Source organism: Tursiops truncatus, chromosome 18 (assembly GCF_011762595.2).
Source record: "Tursiops truncatus isolate mTurTru1 chromosome 18, mTurTru1.mat.Y, whole genome shotgun sequence".
Taxonomy (NCBI): domain Eukaryota; kingdom Metazoa; phylum Chordata; class Mammalia; order Artiodactyla; family Delphinidae; genus Tursiops; species Tursiops truncatus.
The window spans coordinates 18,401,983-18,423,340 of record NC_047051.1 but is presented as its reverse complement, the minus strand read 5'-3'; the positions used below and the strand labels follow the sequence as shown (position 1 = coordinate 18,423,340).

The 21,358-nt window shown below is 38.8% G+C and overlaps 1 protein-coding gene across 2 annotated transcripts in view; it reads left to right on the top strand.

Moving 5' to 3' along the window:
• Positions 1–3,159: 3,159 nt before the first annotated feature.
• Positions 3,160–21,358, top strand: part of FNDC3A (fibronectin type III domain containing 3A) — a 160,816-nt gene continuing 142,617 nt past the window's right edge. For both annotated transcript variants that reach the window (XM_033843362.2, XM_019936589.2), the window contains exon 1: positions 3,160–3,423. The gene's annotated coding sequence lies outside the window, so the exon portion shown is untranslated. The remainder of the gene's footprint in view (positions 3,424–21,358) is intronic.

Sequence of the window (21,358 nt, the reverse complement as noted above, 5' to 3'; positions counted from 1 at the left end):
AGATTGGTGGCAATCGGAAAGAAGTAGGCCAATTTTAAGATTTTGGAGGTGAAATTGCTAGGACTTGGTGCTGCAACAAATATGGTGAATGAGAGGGAGGGAGATGTCAGGGGAGACTACTGCTTGTTTGATTTGAACAACTGGATAGATGAGGGGAAAGGAAAACAAGAGTTTGTGAACTAAGTCGGACTAAACTTTGTAACTTTGAGACTTTAAGTGAACATGTCAGGGAAGCAGTTGGTATCAGATTTGGAATTTAGGGTAAGGGACTGGGACACTAGAGACACATACGTGGAAATCATCAGCATATAGATGATAACTAAAGCCATTGGAGTGGATGATGAGGTTTAGGCCAAGAGATTATAATGAAAACAAAAAAGAACCTAGACTGAATTGTGAGGTACTCCTATATTTAATAGCTAGGGAGAGGAGAAGGAATCTGCAAGGGAATTAGAGAAGTGGTACCCAGAAATGTAGGGAAAAAGCCAAGAGAGTATAGTGCCAGAGGAAGAACTATTCAAGGAAATAAGTGGTCAAAGTGTTGGGTATTATTCAGAGCTCGAAAAAGATGAGGATTTTAAATAACCCTTATTTTATTGATAAGAAAAATGAAGCACTGAGAAGTGACTTGTTCAAAGTCAATGTAAACGCTTGTCCCTCTCTGGATTCCCAGAGAATTCATACTGGTGCCCATGCTAGGATTATTTATGTGTGTGATTCATTCTCTCCACAGAACATAAATTCCCCAGTCCTCGCTTGACTCAACCTTACAGCATTGTACACTGTTGACTAATCTATGTCTACTTCAGTGACATTCTTGAATTGTCTTAGTCTCCTTCAAAATAGCTGTTCTTTCTTGTTGTGCCTATACAGGTAGGGATGCCCAAAATATAATTTTTTAAAAATTCCATTTCTCCCACCTCCACACCCAACCCCAAAGGAATCAAAATTTTGAGGTATGGATTACAAGATTCTGTCTTTTTAAAAAGTTTCCAAGTAGGGGGCTTCCCTGGTGGCTCAGTGGTTGAGAATCTGCCTGCTAATGCAGAGAACACGGGTTCGAACCCTGGTCTAGGAGGATCCCACATGCCGCGGAGCAATTAGGCCCGTGAGCCACAACTACTGAGCCTGCGCACGTCTTGGAGCCTGTGCTCCGCAACAAGAGAAGCCGTGATAGTGAGAGGCCCGCGCACCATGATGAAGAGTGGCCCCCGCTTGCCACAACTAGAGAAAGCCCTCGCACAGAAACAAAGACCCAACACAGCAAAAATTAATTAATTAATAAACTCCTACCCCCAACATCTTCTTTAAAAAAAAAAAGTTTCCAAGTAGGAAGCTTTGGAAATTACTAGCGTAGAGTCAGGTTTGGAAACCACTCCCTTAGTCTCAGACCAAACAGAGCTAGGGCAGCAACACAGAAAAGCCACCCAACTCACCCACGCTCTAATAAATCCTCTTTTTTTTTTTTTGCGGTATGCGGGCCTCTCACTGTTGTGGCCTCTCCCATTGCGGAGCACAGGCTCCGGACGCGCAGGCTCAGCGGCCATGGCTCACGGGCCCAGCCGCTCCGCGGCATGTGGGATCTTCCCGGACCAGGGCACGAACCCGTGTCCCCTGCATCGGCAGGCGGACTCTCAACCACTGCGCCACCAGGGAAGCCCCAAATTCTCATATTTAAAAACGAAATACAGTTGTGCCTCAGTTATCCAGAGACCAGCTTTCCAGTAATTTTGTCTGGAAGAGGGCCAAATCTGCAAGTTAAGAAAAGGAAACCCCTCTGGCAGAAGAAGTTGTTTTTGAGAGTGAACAACAATGAAAATATCTCAGGATACCACTTGACATACAGTCACTGTCCTATTTACTGATGGGAAGAAGAGGAAGAAAAGAAATCTCTCATTGGCTGACTGTGAATATAAACATCTGATCAATCATCACCTGGAGCCACAGAGAAAAGCAGTCAAGAAAGAAAAGAGTAAAAAATAACCAGTAAAGTAGAAAGGATGAGAGGAAGGATCTGAGCAGATCAAGAGGCAGATGAGGAGATGAGAAGCAGTGACAGATATTAGAAAAGGTGATGAGAACATTCCAAAGAGAAAAAAAGAGATCACCTAAGTAGAGATCCTATATACCTCAGCAATCCCCTGGGACTAGCATATGGCCAAGTATGGCGTTTGATGGCTAGTCATCAACAAAGGATTTCATTAACCATTGTATTCCTTAAGCATGTAGGGAATAAGTACATTTTAAAAGGATTTCTGTAAAAAGGTGGGGAAAAAAGCACTGCTATTTTTTTAAGGCAGCACAATTCATAAGCTGAAATAAAGCCAGAACAAGGAGGGTGGGTACGTCGTCATTGTTTCTGAGGGCACAGTTCCTGGGGTTAGACTCCCCGTCCCAAGGACAACCCCCATCCCAAGTCCTCCCGTGGAAACCGCAAAAGGAAGCAGCCCTGACCGGCCCTCAGGCATTATTGCAGCGCCCCCAGTTGCTGGAGGTTCAACGAAATCTCGGCCGCGCTCCCTTGTTAAGTCTTCGGGCTGTTGCACTAATTAAGGTAATGGGTTTCCACGCGTTTTGACTGGGGAAGAGACCAAGAAGCTAACTCTCACGTTTCCAACTGAAGTAAATATCTAAATATTTTTGTTTGCTTAAGAGCTCCTGGGGTGTAAGCGTTTGGGGTTGAAACCATCCAAGCCCACTTCGGTTGGCTCCCTATTCCTTGGGGGAGTGTCTTTAAAAGCACCTGCCGGCATTAAGTTTTGTGCTTCCTGAAAAAGGCCGACCCGGTGCGCCTCGGAGGGAGCCTTTTACAATCTGGACTGAGAAGTGTGTGAGTGGCCCCAGGAACGTCACCTGGCTCCTCATTTCCCTAGTATCGCTAGCAGCCTGGCCGCGGCGGCGGCTGCGACGACCCAGGCGTAGCCGGGCCTCAGGAGAGAGCCCGGAGCCCCGGGAGAGCGGTGGGCGCCCCGGGAGCGGCGACGGGGATTCTGACGCCCCGCACCGGCGGCTCCGCGGGCGCCTCGCGCTCCCGGTAAAGACCAGCGGGGCAGCCGGCCAGGGCGCGGGGCGGGGACGCGGGGTCCGGGCCGGCCGGGGGCGCCGTCGGCTGGGCTCGCGCAGCCGCACTCGGCGCGCCGACTCCCGGCTCCTCCTCCCGGCTCCGTAGTAAGCATGGCGGCGGCGGCGTTCGTGGTCCCTCGGGTGAAACAGAAAGCGGGAGCTACGCGGAGAGGGAGCGAAGAGCGGGGCTGAGGCGGCACCGTCACTGCCGGGAAACCACCCCAACAGTCAGTGCGCCGGCGGCCGCTGCGGCCCCGAGAGCTGGCTCTGCCGCTGAAGTGGAGCGAGAACGATCAGGAACCCGAAGAAGAGGCGCCGGGGTAGCCGCCTTCCTCCGCCTCAGAGCGGCGTGACTCGGAGGTGAGAGCGCGGGCGCTCCCTTCGGGAAAGGTGGGGGAGACCGAGGCGTCCGGGTCCCGTTCCACCCTCCAGCCCCCGCCCCGGGGCAGGCGCCGGGGAAACCGTTAGGCTGGGTGTGAGGGGCCGGGGCGCTAAGCGGGGTTCGGGCCCGTCGAGGGGCCTGGCCCACCCGGTCTTGTGAGCGCGCGCTGGGCGGAGGGGAGTGGGCCGCGGGCGGGACCCGTCCACTCACGGGGCACCTGCTGGGCCCTAGTCTCGCCGGGAGGTGCTCGGCGGGGCGCGGCCGCGACCCCGCCACCAGCCCGCGGAGGCGGCGCGGCGGCGCGGGCGTCCCTCCCTCCGCCCCCCTGGCCCGCGGCCCGCGGTGAGCCGCGCCGCTGACGGCGGCGCTGGGGGGTGGGTTGCGGAGCCCTCCGGAGCGGATCGCCGAGCGGCCGCGGCGCCTTCGGTGTTGGCCGCCGGGCAGCCGCCAAACTTGAATGCTCCTCTGAAGAGAGTTTCCCCCGCTCCTGTTGGGGTTAAAACCTCGAAAACCCGCCCTTGTGTATTTGATCCTGTTTGGCTGGTGCCAGTACCTGGCCGTTCCTCCAGCCGGCGGAGTTAACCACCTGTTCAGTCGGGGGGTGGACTCCGGGCTGCAGTCCTCGCCCTGTTTAACAGCCTGGATCTTTGAACTTCTGACACGGCTGTGAAAGAACGTCATGCGTTAGGTAAAGAAAATGAACACGTAATTTAGCCATAAAATCGGGGACAGGACGGCGGCGGCTTTAATGAATGTAGTCGTTCTTTTATTAAACTGTTAACGTTAAAAGCCTTGGGATAGTTTTCTCTCGGGGGAAGGGGGGTAATGGATAGTGAGGTGCTAGGAATCATAAATACGGGATTTTCTTTTGTGAAATTTCATGTAAGTTCCTTTGGACACCTTCGTGTCTGACCATCTATTAACAAAGAATACCAGGCTGACAAGATTTTTTTTTTAACTGTATAATCCTCATGTATGTGTAGACTGTAGGCTCTTAAAACTGAGCGGCATAATTATTTTCCTTTTTCCCGTGGTCTGTGTTTTTAGCTCTTGGAAGCAAAATTGGTGTGTGTTTTTCTGTATTACAAGAATGAAATAACAAAAGTTGAACTGTTACTATAATGTTTTATCACAATGATAGTACCAGCACCAGTGCTAAACATATGCCACCCGGGAGTTGGAGCCATATGTTAGGCAGAAACTAATTGAGTTTTGTGGCTATGATCTTGTATTTGGGTAAATATTTAGTTTTTGTGTATTTGCTAAATCTGTAGTTCTTGCCATCGTGTAAGTTTTTAAATCACCTAAAAATAGTCCAGAGAAATGAGTCCCCTGCCTGTTTGATATTTTCTTGGTTGGTTTGACTTTTCTCAAGTAATGAGATAAAGTGCCCACTGAGACAGATGGTAGACTTAAAACAGTGATAAAAAGGATTTTACACATCTTTGATAACATAGAACCTAAAATTTTGCTTTCAGCTTCTTAGCCCGCTGATAATTGTTGCTATCACCACTTATACCAGTTATTGGGAAGAAGGGATGATGACTTGACAGGAAAAAGATTTTGTTAAGATTTCTATAAATAGTTTTATGTTTAAGAATTTTAGCACTATCACAAATTTTATGAAATTTTCTTCTTTCCCTTCATAGAACACCTCTCAGTTTTCTTGTGTAGGTTAACTGAAAATTTTTTATCTCAAGCTGGCTGCTTTTAACCACCTGTATGCTTCTGAATGAACTCCCCCTCTTTCCGTTTTGTCTGAACCCTCAAAACTCATTGACTGTTCAGGAAAAATAAACTTCTGGTTAACATTGGCTTCAATCAAACATAATTATAAGGGTAATTTGCTTCTCCCAAATTAATCATATGATTCAAAAAAACAGATTTGGTGTCATCTATGTCATCACTTTCCCCCTTTGTATGAGTAACTGAAAGCTGATTTATCATGCATTTAGTGATTACGTTTTAATTTTTAAAGTTCTACAGTATAATTTTGAGCATGTTTTATTTCTAATTATGAAAAAATTTCTCCCTCTTCTCTGACCAGCCAGGCAGAGGTCAGGATTGAGAGGTTATAAAACCCAGAAAAAAGAGAAGCGATGCATGATTAATAATTTTCATCGTCTTTTGTAGCTTTACTTAGGTAAAGAGCATTTAATTTACAATTTGTTTTAGACTTATGAGTAATAATTATGCCTGTTGAAAAATATTTGTATTTTTTTAATGTGCATACATCCAAGGCTTGTGCATCTTCTATTTTGCCTATATTTTTAAGATACAATTTGATGAAGTAACCTAAAGGTTTTGTTTTCTTTCTCTTGTTCTTGGTACATTTTTCTATGAAAATGAGTCTAGGTGATATCTTTGAGCATGATGTAGCGATATGCATGTGATTTCTAATTTTATTAGCCAGGTAATCAAAAGATAAATAATTGGTTTTTTCCCCTAGCAGTCTCTAGCAGACTTCAAATTAATTCACAGTATTGTAAATCCAAAGGTTTAGAATACTGTGCATGCAATTCCATTGAGTCTTTTAGTGCGTCTTTTTATCACATTGCAAAAAGAAAAAGAAAAATGGCCCATATGGATATCAGTGTCGAGCTGCTTGCTAAAAAGAAATTAATGACCAGTAGTGTTGAAAGGCAACTTTTTTTTTTACCTGTATTGGGAGCTTTTATAATTTTCTTAATATTTTGGTCTCATTTTATTTCAGAGTGTTATGCTGTGGTCTCTTTAACCCTTGATCTTTATCTCTATCCTCCCACTATTGTAGTTTTGCTTATCTTTCACATATACTTTCTAAGTTTGCGTTGTAGCCTATGGTCTTCCATCAGGTTCCTTTGTAGGTGTCTTCCTTTGATATTGCCAATCACTTATCACCCATTACCATTCCTCAGGCTGTTTTTTCTCCAAGGTAGAGAGATGTGCTTGGGAGATGACACGTGCTCAGAGGACGATGAGCTACTATTAGAGCGGGGATACAAAAGCAATAGGATGTGTTTCTTTCCTTCAAGTAGTTTACAGACTAGTTGGGGATACTAGACTAACACACAAGAAATCATTAGCAAAAATATGAGATGGCATTATTAAATTGTGTGGCAAGGACTGTAATTTGAAGGAAAGTGAGGCCATTGAGGGCTAGAATGATCCTGGAAGGCATTTAAAGGAAGTCAGACTTGAAGCTTAGGAAGGATTTAGATATCTAGCAAAAGGAAAGACTTTCCAAAAAAGATTGACAGCCAGAGCTGGAAGTAATAGCAAGGAGACCAGTCTGAGAGTGTATAAGGATAAGTATCAGGAGGAAGAAGGAAAGAAGGTTAAAGTCAAGATTTTGGCTAAGCCCTACAGCATGGTCAAGAGAGTAATAGGCAGGGCTGGACAAGTTTGGCTGTATCATAATGAACCCATCACTGAAAGAATGCTACATCTACTAAGTTATTTATATTAATAACTTAAGCTTTATGTATGAGGAATAGCTTATATGTTTTATATGTGTGTGTTTATTACAGTTTAGATCAGGGATCAGCAGACTTTTTCTTTAGAGTGCCAGATAATATTTTAGGCCTTGTGGGCCACTTAGTGTCTCTGTTGAATATCATTTTTTGTTTGTTTTTTTTACAATCGCAGGATTTGGCCAGCGAGCCTGGTTTGCTGACTCTTGGCTAATAATTGGCTAGGTAATTGTCCATATAGCACATAATGTGAGCTGCCTTACATCATTTGTTTACATGGTTGTTTTGTGTTTTGTTATGACTATCATTTATGGTTTTTTCCCTATATTATAGTAAGAATTAAGAGAACATGCAGAAATTAGTATTGTAATTGTTCTTTTGTGGCCAGACTTCTAGCAACTGCCTAGACTGAGTCTCAGAACTCGGACATAAAAGAAGAAAAGCGTTTGAGCTAGGCCTTAGAGCAGTGAAAATAGCTACACCATGGAATTTATAATCTTGTATAAGGTTAAGTATATCAATTGCCTATTCAGGTTGTACGTATTTTAAACTTCAACTGGCATTTTAGAAGCCTTGGCTAGGATGCTGGTGGCCTATAAGTGACAACTGGGGAGCAGGCAGTAGGAAACCTTGTTTTTAAAAGTAGTCTAGGTTGAGTTAGTGAAGAGACAAACAGTTGGATATCCCTCAATAACTCCAAGAGTCACTGTGTTATAGAATAGTCTAATAATTGAGATTTACATTGATGAGTTTGAGTCATCAAGAAAAGATTGTATCATGTTTAGATTAAGGCAGAGAAAAAAGACCTAGAAATCTCTTTGAAAATATTTTCATTATGATTATTTAAAGATAAGTTACAGTGATTTAAAGGATAAGTATCAGTTATTTTGAAATTTCATTTACATGAAATATCTCTTTGAAGTTGCTAAATTTATAGGTGTGTATTTCTAAAGCAATTCTATTTCCTTCACATTGTGTTTCATATACCATTACCAGGTAAATAGTGGTGCCTCAGGTTATGGTTGCATGAATAAATTCGCTAGGGTTACTCTCTATATATTTTTTTTAAATTTATTTTTGACTGTTTGGTCCTCGTTTCTGTGCGAGGGCTTTCTCTAGTTGCGGCAAGTGGGGGCCACTCCTCATCGCGGTGTGTGGGCCTCTCACTATCGCGGCCTCTCTTGTTGCGGAGCACAGGCTCCAGACACGCAGGCTCAGTAATTGTGGCTCATGGGGCCAGCCGCTCCGCGGCATGTGGGATCTTCCCAGACCAGGGCTCGAACCCGTGTCCCCTGCATTGGCAGGCAGACTCTCAACCACTGCGCCACCAGGGAAGCCCGGGTTACTCTATATTTTGTATTATCAAGAAAGTAAGAATATAGCATAAGAGCATTCTTTGATTCAACAGGCATTAGTAAATACATTCTGTGTATCAGAGATAGTATTAGGTGCTGGGAAAAGTAACGATGTATATGACGGAGAACTGTCTGGATAAAATCAGTGGTGTTTCTTTTTTTCCTCTTAAAAACATTAAAAGCAAACAAACCAACAAAACCCCAAAACTTAAGTTAACTGTTGTCCTTTTGCCTATACTAGCATTTTCCATACTTTGTAAATGTATGTACTGTCTTAAGTTTTAAGGCAGTACAGACCTTTTGAACTAAATTTTAGCCTTCATGGATTGCTACCCAATAAAAGTTTGGCTTTTTAAATTTTGCTTTAAGAAGAAATTAACAATTCACTCTCCCACCCCCCCTTTTGTCAGTACTTGAAACAGCTTCATTATTCCAGCTGTTTCCGTTTCCTAGATAGGAGATAAAGTACCTTGGATCTTAGTTCCAACTTCACCCTTGTTAGCCGTATGATCTCAGATTCGTTTCTTTCAATCTTAGGTTCCCAATTCTTAAAATGGAGAATAATGTCTATCCTGATTTCCCCACAGAAATATTGTGAGCAACCAAAGAGATGTTGGAAACCATGACAATATTAAAGTACCATATGTGTTTACATTAATGCTACTACATTGGAAGCAGTGCAGCCTTTTTTTAGTAAGACCAGAAATCATGAGTTCAAGTTTTATCCTCCAAACTTCTGTAAATATAGTATTCCAAAAAACATTTAGTTTACTCAAAAGTTTTAACTGCCTTCTTGGCAAAGAGAATGCACATTTTAAAAGCTTTCTTTCCATTCTTATTAATCTTTCAGTGTGGTCGGTATCCAGTGCCTCTGTTCTTCTTTGCAAGAGAATACTGATCTTCATTCCAAGGAAATTCAGCTAGTCTTTCCACAGTGGGATAAAAATATGCAGAAGTGAATTCCTTATAGTTTTCTTTTTTTCAAGTAGAAGACTGTTTATCTATAGTAATAAGATCCACTTGAACTCTCATTGGAAACTTGGTTGTTTTTTTTTAAATGCCATATAGACTCGCCAGATATGTGGTGGTACTCTCATTTTACAGATGAAACTATTACTTCTGATTGACTTCCATCTCTCTTCCTCCCTCACTTCTTGAGATTGCTTATGTGCTAATTGTTAGAAAGACAGAGTAAGTATGATGTGTACTTTGACATAAACCTTAGTGTAAAGGTTATCTAAATTTGATAAATTAGGTTGTGTTAATCAGCCTCTATCAGAAGTGTCTGAAAGTTACTGTTTTCTGTTTTCCTTCTTCAGAATCCACATTTTAATATATTTTTGAACAATAATTTAAACAATTTAAGTGATTTCTTAGTGAAATCCAATTCCCCAGTAAGGAGAAAAAAAATCTTCCTACTTCTCTGGGGGTTCTAAACAGATGTTTAAGTACATTTTAAAGCACAGTTAAGACTTTTCTTTAAAAAGTAATTATATGCTTTCTTTTGCAGAAATAGATGTCATATACAACAACTATGTACATATGTTGAGATCTAGCTTGAAGGAGTAGTCATTTCATTTACTTCAAAATCAGTTTATCTTAAGATTGGCTTAAATAAAAATAAAAGTGAAAACATAGTTTATAATTTCTGATTTCATTATGTTTACATTTTCTAGATTCTTTTGGTTTGCTTGTAACAGCCATTCTTTTTTGTTTTCCAAAGACGTTTTATTTTATTTTTTTTAACTTTTATTTTATATTGGAGTATAGTTGATTAACAATGTTGTATTAATTTCAGGTGTACAGCAGAGTGATTCAGTTATACATATACATGTATCTACTCTTTTTCAAATTCTTTTCCCATTTGGGTTATTACAAAGTATTGAGCAGAATTCCCTGTGCTATACATTGGTCCTTGTTGGTTATCTATTTTAAATACAGCAGTGTGTACATGTCAATCCCAAACTCCCAGTCTATCCCTCCCCCCGCCCTTCCCCCCCGTGGTAACCCTAAGTTCATTCTCTAAGACTGTGAGTCTTTTTCCTGACAGCCATTCTCAGTTACAGTTTCATTCTTAAGACTTGATTTTTTTTCTATGTAGTATTTTCATTTGCAGTATATACTTTTTCCTTACATTTTAGTTAATGAAATATACTTTTGTTTCTTCCATGTTAGGACTAGCTATTTCCAATACTTCAGATTAGTAGATAAATCATTATTCCTCAAATGCCGTAGTATGCTAGCAATTTTATTTTTTTGTCGATTGCTTGAACCTGATCAAAACTGGTCTAATGTGTGTGATAGAGGAGACTTTGGATAAAATGTACAGGCAACTGTTCCTCTAGTTCATCTTCAGGCTGCCTCCAGACTAATATTTTAAAAATATGAATTTATTCAAATCATCACTCAGTTTTAGAAGTTAAAACCACACTACAGTTCCTGCTGCATCAATTATAATATCTTCTATCTCTATTTAGAGTTTATACTCTGTTGGTATCCTGTGACTATATCTATTTCCCACCACTTCCCAATTTTGTCGTACAAAGAGCATGTTTTACATGAGGCAGATAAAGGTTTTGTTTGTTGGCTTCTTCCCTTACTGGCTGTATATAAACTTGAGCACATTGCTTTTACCTCAAGGAGCCTTACTTTGTTCACTTTAAAGAGGGGTAATATAGGATCTATTTCCTAGAATTAGCTGCTATAGGGATTAAAAGAAAGAGCCCATTTAACATGGCAAGTAAAATACTTGCCATAGGATATTTATATGTAGAACTTTGAAAGACATTTCTAATCATTGTTACCCAGGTATCTAAATTCTTCCTTTCACCATTCATTTATTTATTCATCTATCGTTTGTTAAAAACCTTAAATGTCGTAGATACTTAGAATATGAATGTCACAAAAATGAATGTCATATTCCTTTTCCTCTAGCAATTCACACAGTACGATGAGAGATAAAGACATGTAAACAAATACATATTTTAAAATAATTAAAAGTAAATAAAATACCTCTTGTCTTTCATCCCTTGTGTGAATCCTTCCTATAGTTTAGTACTGAACTGCCATAGGTTTCCATAATATGCTCATAATATGACTGTGTATATAACATACTGTAGCATATATATGTTTTTACTTGCCTGTCTCATCTATTAGACTGTGAACTCCTCGATTTTGAGCAATACTTCTCGGGTCGGCAGGGTTTTTATTTTGGGTTTTTTTTTTTTTTTTTTTTCTGTAAAGGAGCAGATAGCAAATATTTTAAGCTTTGTGGCCATATGGACTCTGTTGCAACTACTTAACTGTGATGTAGGAGCATAAAAATAACCATAGATAATTATAAACATTGGGTATAACTGTGTTCCCATAAAACTTTATTTATAAAAGCAGGCAGGAGGCCAGATTCAGTGCACGGGTCTTAGTTTGCTGACTCCTGCAATGCCGCATACCTTACGGCTGGCAGATATGAGGCACTTAGTAAATGATAATAATTAACATATATTAAATGATTTCTACGTTCTGTGTACTATTCTAAACAACTTTTCATGTATGAGTTTACTTAATCCTTAAAACAACTCTCTGAGGTAGCTATTATTGTCATCATTTTAAAGATTAGGAAACTGGAGCACAGAGAAGTTAAATAACACACCTAAAATCATACAACTAGTTAGTGAAAGATTTGTGATTTGAACCTAGGCTTTCTGACTCCAGAGCCTGGCTTTGAATTATTAAATCATACCAGTTCTGATACGTTGAATTCCAGGAGTATAATATTGATTCAGCATTAGGAAGCATATTAATGTAATTCACTATACTAATAGGTTAAAAGGGGAAAACTGTATATTTATATCTCTTCGGTGCTAAAAACAAAAATCATTTTCTAAAATTCAGTGATCCCTGACAACTATTCATCAACAAGAAATAATCTTATAAAGGGTCTCTACCAGAAACCTGTATTAAATGTCATAATGAAATGTTAGAAGTACTTTCATTAAAAGATAGGAATGTTGGTCAAAGTCTTAGCCAGTGTGTTAAGAAACAAGAAAAATAATTAACCTCGAAATAATGGGGATTGGGAGTGAGGTGGAATATATCACTGTTACTAGTTGCAGTTGATATGATTATCTACTTAGACAAGACAGGCAACAGAAAATGATTTGAGTCAAAAAGAGATTTCAGTAAACCCACTGGCTATGAGATAAATTTAGAAGATTCATTAGCTTTCTTATACACTAGCAATAACCAACTATGAAAAACAGTAAGAAAAGTAGAAGCCTAAATTATAAAATACCTGAGAAATTTTAAAAATATGCAGCACCATCTGAAGAAAACTACAAGAAATCTGAATGAATGGAGGAATAGTATATTCCTGAATGTGAGAACTTAATACTATAAAATTGGCAGTTCTCACCAAATTAATACAGTCAGTGTAATCCTAATTAGAAATCCAACAGGATTTTTAAAATGAAATTTGACAAACTGATGTTTCAAGTTTTGAGAAGGAAAAATGCACAAGAATGGCCAGATAAATTTCAAAAAGAAGCATAACAAAGGGGAACTTACCCATCAAAGATTAAAACATACTGTACAATTATAATTATTAAACTAATAAGAATTTGGAGTAGGAATGAGCATGTTGATCAAAGGAACAGAATAAGGAATTCAGGAGGAGCACCATGGTTACAGAAGAATTTATTGTATGATTAACAAGTGAGTAATGGAAGAGCTAGTCTATAAGTGATGGGGGACAATTGGCTGTCCAGTTGAGGTAAGGATAATTAGGTACTCACTTTGTGGCACTCTCAAAACTAAGTTCCAGTTGGACTAAATATAAGTAAAACAATAAAATGGCAAAAATTTTGGAAGAAGTGAATGTAAAAAAAGTGTCAGTGTAGTGATAGCCTTTTCAAATAAGACGTCAAACTTAGATGCCATTTAAAAAGGCAAGCAATAGATTGGGATAAAATATTTGACATATAGTAGACAAAGTTAATATTCAGAGTATATAAGGTGTGCCTACAAATTAACCAAGTCAACCTGGTAGAAAATGAGAAAGAATGTACAGAAATTCATAGAAGTAGAAATATAGCCTATAAAGTTTTGAAGAGATGCTCAAACACACCAGTAGTAAGAGATTGAAAACATCAAGATATGATTTTTTTTTAATCTTTGCTAATAAAATTGGCAAAATTTGGAAAACCTTAGTAGGTGTCAAATTAGAAAGTAGGCACTCATAAACTATTGAACGGAGTATAAACAGCTTCATCTTTTTAGGGTAAAAGTTTAGCTGTATCTGTCAAAAATTTTTTTAATTAATTAATTTATTTTTGGCTGCGTTGGGTCTTTGCGGCTGCGCACGGGCTTTCTCTAGTTGCTGAGAGCGGGGGCTACTCTTGGTTGCAGTGCGTGGGCTTCTCATTGCGGTGGCTTCTCTTGTTGCAGAGCACCTCTAGGCGCGTGGGCTTCAGTAGCTGTGGCTCGCGGGCTCTAGAGCACAGGCTCAGTAGTTGTGGCACATGTCCTTAGTTGCTCTGTGGCATGTGGGATCTTCCTGGACCAGGGATCGAACCCATGTCCCCTGCATTGGCAGGCGGATTCTTAACCACTGTGCTACCAGAGAAGTCCCTGTTTCTGTCAATTTTGAAAATGCATACTTCTAAGCCAGAAGTTTCATTTCTGTGTATCTATAATACAGAAATACTATCATAGGGTCATAGAGAATATTACATGATTGTTCCTTGTGGAGGGAGAAATATATGAAGAAAAATGAAAGCATTTTGTGTTCATCATTAGAATAAATTATAGTATGCCCTCACAGTAGAATATTAGACAGCCATGAAAAAGAATGAAGTAGCTACGGATGTACTTCTTTAGGAAACTCTTTAAGATATTTTACATGAAAAAACAAGACACTGACCAGTACACGCAATTTTATTTAAACCACTCCCCTAAACCTCATACGTACATAAGTGCAGAGCAAATGTCTGAAAGGGTACATTCCACAGTGGTTGCTCTGGAAATGGGAGTTGGAATGGGGCAGGAGTTAAAAATAATGTCTGTACATATGTTTTTAAGTGTAAAACATGCAACTTTCGTGATGTAACAAACAATAAAAGAAAAGATGGTTTGGATTTGGTGATTGTGACTAGTCCTTGTTAGAACCATACCTTCTAGTTGGCCGGCCTTGATTTATGTCTGTTTCCCTGTGTGATTTTTAACAGCATATCCTTTCACTCAAAACCTTCCCAGTTAGTGTCTGAAATCATTGGTGCTTTTAAAGAGAGCAATTTCAGTTTAGTGTTGGGTCTGAAGCTGTGTTACAGCATGTTAAAGAAGTGAGAATTGTAGGCTAGTGATTCTCAACCTTTATATAGCCATATCTGCCAACCAGGACAATTTTAGTATACTTTATTTTATGAATTTCTATTATAAAAGCAATTTTCTTTTCCAAATATAAAATTGTAATTTTGATTATAGTTGTTTTCAAGTCTCATATGCCTGGATATTTTGATCTCCCCTTTTAATATTAGAACCTAATATTTTAGGAAAGTTGGTAGTAAATTTCAGGAGAGATGTTAGCTTAAACTGAAGACAAAGTAAAGAAAAGGAAGATTTTTTAAAGATAATATGAGGAAAGATTAGCATATTTAGGCAATAATTTTTAGCTCAGCCATAGTTGTAGATTTATAAACAAAGAATATGGTTATCTCAGAAAGGACAACATTAAAATACTGGGTTCTACAGACAGATCTTACTTCTCATGGAAAATGCAGAAATATTTCTTGATTTTCTTATTACATCTTATGATAAAATTCTCTATTGGGGAGAAACTAATGAAGGAAACATGTTAAATATGGTGAAGTTAGTAATACAGCTTTTACAGAGGAATTCAAACCTTTTGGTTGTAAACCTAGATGCTAAGGTGTTACTTTGTTCAGAAAATATTCAGAGGCTGCTGTTTTTTGGTCTTAAACCCAAAGTGATTCTGATAGACATAACCAAGAATCTGAAACTCTGAAAAAGCAAAGTGAATAATCTAAATATATAAGCTAGTATTTTACAAAAGGGCAATAAATATTTGTAGATGAAAAAAGAATTGTCCCAGATGTAATTACGTTGTGCTCTAAAGGTAACCCAAGTGCTCTGAAAATAGCACTAGACAGCTAGGAGCTGTAAGATGGGATTTAAGAAGTACAGTTGTCACTCAGCATCTGCAGAGGATTGGTTCCAGGACCCCCGCAGATGCTCAGGTCTCTTATATTAAATGATGTAGTACAATAGAGTCGAATATCTGCACGATCCGCACCTACAGATACGGAGGGCTGACTGTACTTAAAAAAAAAAAATCTATTGGTCTTATTTATGTGCACATTATCTGTCTTTTAACAGATTGGGGTTGATTTCTTGGAAGAATTCCTGCTCTCTTTTCTCATAGTTTCCTGAGTGGAATTATCTTTGTGATGTCTTTTTCATCAAGATTGTGTCTGAAGTCTTATTTTAATCAGGTTTCCATGTTAGTATTAAGGTGTGATTTCTTAGTGGGGGGGCTGGAGCTGTATCTTCTGACTGCTTATTAAATTAAGTTATATTTATTATATCTGACTAAGGAGAATAATGGCAATGGCCCTCAAACTCCCAACCCTTATTTTACACCTCTGTTCAATTAAGAGGGTTAAAAGACTGAGGCCCACCCATCCTACCCACTTTCACCTTTCCTTTCCAGTGAACAAGGAATTGGAGAAGAGTAAGATAAATAAGTTATAGTGAATACGTTGCTGACAATCTATATAAATTGCCATTTACGGTTTAAGAAAATGAGTATATATATTTGATTTTATTAGATTAAACCATATGAAATTGTTATTTTAATGTTTCTGACCTTAAGTGGCAATTTCATGTGGTTCAACCTATTATATTACAGAACCATGCCCTATAATCACTGCTCTCTATATAAAAATATATTGTTGCACTTAGAAAATATGTTGTGGCTTCCCTGGTGGCGCAGTGGTTGAGAGTCCGCCTGCCGATGCAGGGGACACATGTTCGTGCCCCAGTCCGGGAAGATCCCACATGCCGCGGAGCGGCTGGGCCCGTGAGCCATGGCCGCTGAGCCTGCGCATCCGGAGCCTATGCTCCGCAAAGGGAGAGGCCACAACAGTGAGAGGCCCGCGTACAGCAAAAAAAAAAAAAAAAAAGAGAAAATATTTTGTAAGTTATTTAATATAAATTCATAAGCAGCACATTGCTTATGAAATGTCACCATATAAGCCAAATTGGCAAGTTTATGAATGTACCGACTTTAGCAACAAGGATAAAGTGATAAGCCAAAAATATTGTTAACATATGCACCATTGGACTATAGGGTTAATCAATCAGCCATCTCCGAAAACTAAATTAAATATGAGAATGATAAGATAAACATGTAGTAATTGCTAAATAAAAGCTATTAGATTTAAAACCATGACCAATTGAAGACACTGCAAAAGCCAGAACTAATTGAAGAGAGCACTGATAATAGATAAACAGATAACAAAGTATCCTTCCCCTAAATTGTGGTAATTCTGTCTGTTGCATGGCAGCCAAATGTCTTAGTAGAATCCTGAATCAGAGGCCCAACTAATCTCCAGAAACATATTAATTTTAGTTTATAGATAACATATTTTTTTAGTAAGTAAGAACTCACTCTGTAAGTTGCTGGTAAGTAATACTTAGTCTTATGCAGAAATCTAAGAAAGTGCGTGTCATTTTCCCAAAATATCTGTAAAGAGAATACTGATTTTTCTTTCAATTAAGGGTATATCAAGAGCACGTTGGCTTCCATTGGTGAACCCAGACCATACTTTTTTAAAAAATCTTGCTTTTAAAGCATTGCCATTTGTGTTCTACTTGTGATAAATTCATTTACCTTTCTACTGCCCATTGCGTACATTAAAAATTAAGAGTAGTGAATTCAGTTCCCTGTCAAGATGGAGTAAAAGGGACTAAACTTACTCTTCTGTCTGAAACAACTAAAAAAAAACCTAGACAAAAAAAACACATGAAACAGTAGCACTCAAGATGTTAGATATCATGCAGCGGAAGAGGGAAAACATGAGCCCTAAGATTGGCTCTGCTTATTGCCTGGAGGAAGTTCCCAGGGCACAGGGAGGGGTGTCCCAAGTGGGTCCCATCTCCCTGAGTTGAGATGAAGCTGGCAGTCCAAAGAGAATAATAGAGTGTACAGATCCAAGTACCAGAGAAGAGAGCACTAAACATAAAAAGGACCTCAATGATCTGAAGAAAGTCCCCCTTGAGTATTTAGCACAGTACTGATAAGGGCATACCTGTGAGGAAACTACCCGGGGCTAGAGAAAGAGTCACCTAAAAGGATTATATATTAAATAAAACAGTGTCCAAGCTTATACAAGGCCAGAAATAGTGCCTGTTCCCACCAGCCAGAGTAGAAAGCCTCATAATTCTCAGGGCATTTGGTAGAGTACTCTGGAGGGTCTTGGCTCAGTGGTGGGGAAAAATTAACCCTAGACTAAATGTAGCTGTGTTCCTGCCTAATGCAAGAATATAACTTTGTTCTTGCCTAAAGCAAGACCCCAAAGGATCAAACTGTTTCCACGTCACTTAGCCACATCTCATAGCAAAGCTCAAGAATAGTTATAGGAATACAGAAATATCCAGCAGCCAAGGAGGGAAAATTTACAGTGACTGACATTCAGTCAAAACTAGTAAGCTTGCAAAGAAGCAGAATAATACAAACCACAACGAGGAGAAAAATCAGCCACTTGAAACTGGCCGCAAAATGACATTGATGATGAATTAATAGTCAGGAACATTAAAACAGTTACGTTTGTATTCAGTATGTTGGAGAAGCTAGAGGAAAGATTGAACATGTTATGTAGAAGTATCTTCTAGATTATAATTACAGTGTCAGAGACAAGATACATTGGATGGGATTAATGGCATGTTAGACATTGCCAAAGAAAAGATTTTTGGATGTGAAGACATAGCAATAGAAACTGTCGAAAATGATACATACAGAGAAAAGAGAATTGTTTAAAAAGGTGAACTGAAAAAATATTTGAAGAAATAGTGGCCAAAATTTTTCTGAATTTGATAAAGACTATAAACTAAGAAGCATGATAAGCACAAGAAAGATAAATGTCTCCAAGGAACATCATAATTAAATCACTTAAAACAATGATAAAGAGGAAAAAATCTAAAGCAGCCAACATTAATACAGGACAAAGATAAAAGTAATAGATTGCTCGTCAGGAGCAATGTAAATTAGAAGGTAATGTAGCAATATCTTTAAAACACTAAAAGAAAAACGTGTCAACGTAGGATTCTTTACCCAACAAAAATATCTTTCAAAAGCAAAGTAATGACTTTTCAAACATGCAACAGCTGAAATAGTTTTACCTTCAGTCCTGTACTAAATGACATGTTAAATGGAGTCCTTCAAGCAGAGGAAAATTAAACCATATGGATACCTGGGCCTGAGGAAATGATAACTACATGGGTAAATGTATAAGATTTTAAAACTTATTATTTAGGTAATTTCAAAGGACAGTTGACTGTTTAACATGATAATGATAATGACTGTGGAGTTTATAACATATGTAAAAGTAAAATATATGATAATAATAGCACAAGGAAGGGGAGAAAGGGCAGATATATTGTTGTTAAGATTCTGATACTTACACCTGAAGTAGTAAGTTAAACTGTGATAAGTTAGACTGTGAAACATTAGACTGTGATAAGTTAAAGTGCATATTATAAACCCTAAAGCAACCACTAAAGTAATAAAGGATTATAGTCTATAAAGCCAATGGGGATATAAAACGGTATAATAAATAATCGAAGACAAAGCAGATAAAGAGGAAAAGGGGAATGAAGAACACATGGGACAAATAGAAAACAAATAGCAAGATGGTAGATTTAAACCCAACTATATCAATACTCATAAACGATCTAAACACTATAATTAAAAGACAGAGATCATTGGATTCAATTTTTTAAAGTCAATACCCAAGTATATGACACCCACAAGAAACCCACTTTAAATATAAAGACACACATAAGTTAAAAATAAAAGGTTGGAACATATACCATGCTAACACTATCCAAAAGAAAGCTGGAATGACTGTATTAGTTCAGAAGTTAGATTTCAGAGCAAAGATTACCAGGGACAGAAGGGTCATTTTGTAATAATAAAGGGATTAATTCATGAAGAAGACGCAATCCTAAATTTTTATACATGATTAAACTGCAAAGAGAAATATACAAATAAGAAATTTAGCAGAGGTTCTAATACCCCTCTCTCAACAATTGATAGAGCAGATAGAATGTAAAACCTAAAGCTTTAAAATTTCTTGAAGAAAACTTAGGAGAAAATCTTTGTGACCTTTGATTCGACAAGGATCTCACAGATAGAACTCCAAAAGCACCATCCATAAAATAACAAATTAATCTCTTGGATTTGTCATAATTAAAACTCCTCAAAAGACATTGGTAGGAGAATGCAGAGACAAGCCATAGACTGGGAGAAAATATTTGCCAATCACTTAACTTGATAAAGGACTAGTAACCCAAGTATATTAAAGCGCTATCAAAACTGAGTAATAAGAAAAAACAATGCAGTAACAAAATGAGCAAAAGTATTGACCAGATGCTTAACCAAAAAGCTATACAGAGGGCAAATAAGCACATGAAAATGTGTTGAACATCATTAGTCATTATGGAAATGCAAAGCCTGGGATTTTAAATAGATAATAGGAAAATTTGGGAGGTGATGGGTAGGTTAATTATCTTGATCATAGTAGTGGTTTCATCAGTGTATTCATGTGTCAGAATTCATCACGTTGTATACTTTAAATGTGTTATTTAATATGTGTCAGTTGGGCTTCCCTAGTGGCGCAGTGGTTGAGAGTCCGCCTGCCGATGCAGGGGACATGGGTTCGTGCCCCGGTCTGGGAAGATCCCACATGCTGCGGAGCGGCTAGGCTCATGAGCCATGGCCGCTGAGCCTGCGTGTCCAGAGGCTGTGCTCTGCAACGGGAGAGGCCACAACAGTGAGAGGTCCGCATACAGAAAAAAGAAAAAAAAAAAAAGTGTCAGTTATACCAAAATAAAGCTATTTTTTAAATCTGTAGTAGTCAGCACATTATATGTGCTTGATGCCATTTCCTAGGAACATTTGAATATGTGTGTGTGTGTGTGTGTGTGTGTGTGTGTGTGTGTGTGTGTGTGTGTTTTAACCTGTAGGAAATAGCAGTTTCAGTCTGAGAGAAAAATTGATTTGGCTCATAGGCTATTGATTTGGCTGAAATATCCAAAGGCAACTTCAAAGGCCTCATTAAACTTGATTACTTACAAATACTTTCTTCTCCTTAAGGAAACTATTTTTATCTATTTCTAGTTGAAGAACAAGAATGTATTCACATCTGGGTTGGGCCCTTCAAGGATGAAGTATTCTTTACATTGTTATCACCCTGACTCCTTCATTATCAGTTACTACTTAGTGAAAATTAGTTTTACATCTGTAATCTGTATGGTCATGGGACTAGCAGCATCAGCTTAACCTGGGAACTTATTAGAAACGTGAATTGTTGGGCCCTATCCCGCACCTATTGAAACAGACTAGGTGTAGAGCCCAACAGTCTGTTTTAATAAACCCTGCAGGTGATTCTGATACATACCAAAGTTTGAAAGCTATGGTCTTAGAGCAGCAGTGGGACTTCAGATACTTAGGTACTGATAGTAGTAGAATTCATTTCAAGAAATCTCACAGGCATACTTAAGATTTGTGTATTTCACCATATGTAAATTTTGCCTTCAAAAAAGAGTTAAATACTGAATAGTAGTTACTGAAACATGCCTGAGGTGTTTAGGGGTAAAGTATACTGATGTCTGCAGCTTTGAAATGCATTTTTATTTTATTTTTTAAAAATTTATTTATTTATTTTTGACTGCATTGGGTCTTTGTTGCTGTGCGTGGGCTTTCTCTAGTTGTGAGTGGGGGCTACTCTTCGTTGTGCGCGGGCTTCTCGTGGTAGCTTCTCTTGTTGTGGAGCAGGGGCTCTAAGTGTGAGGGCTTCAGTAGTTGTGGCACA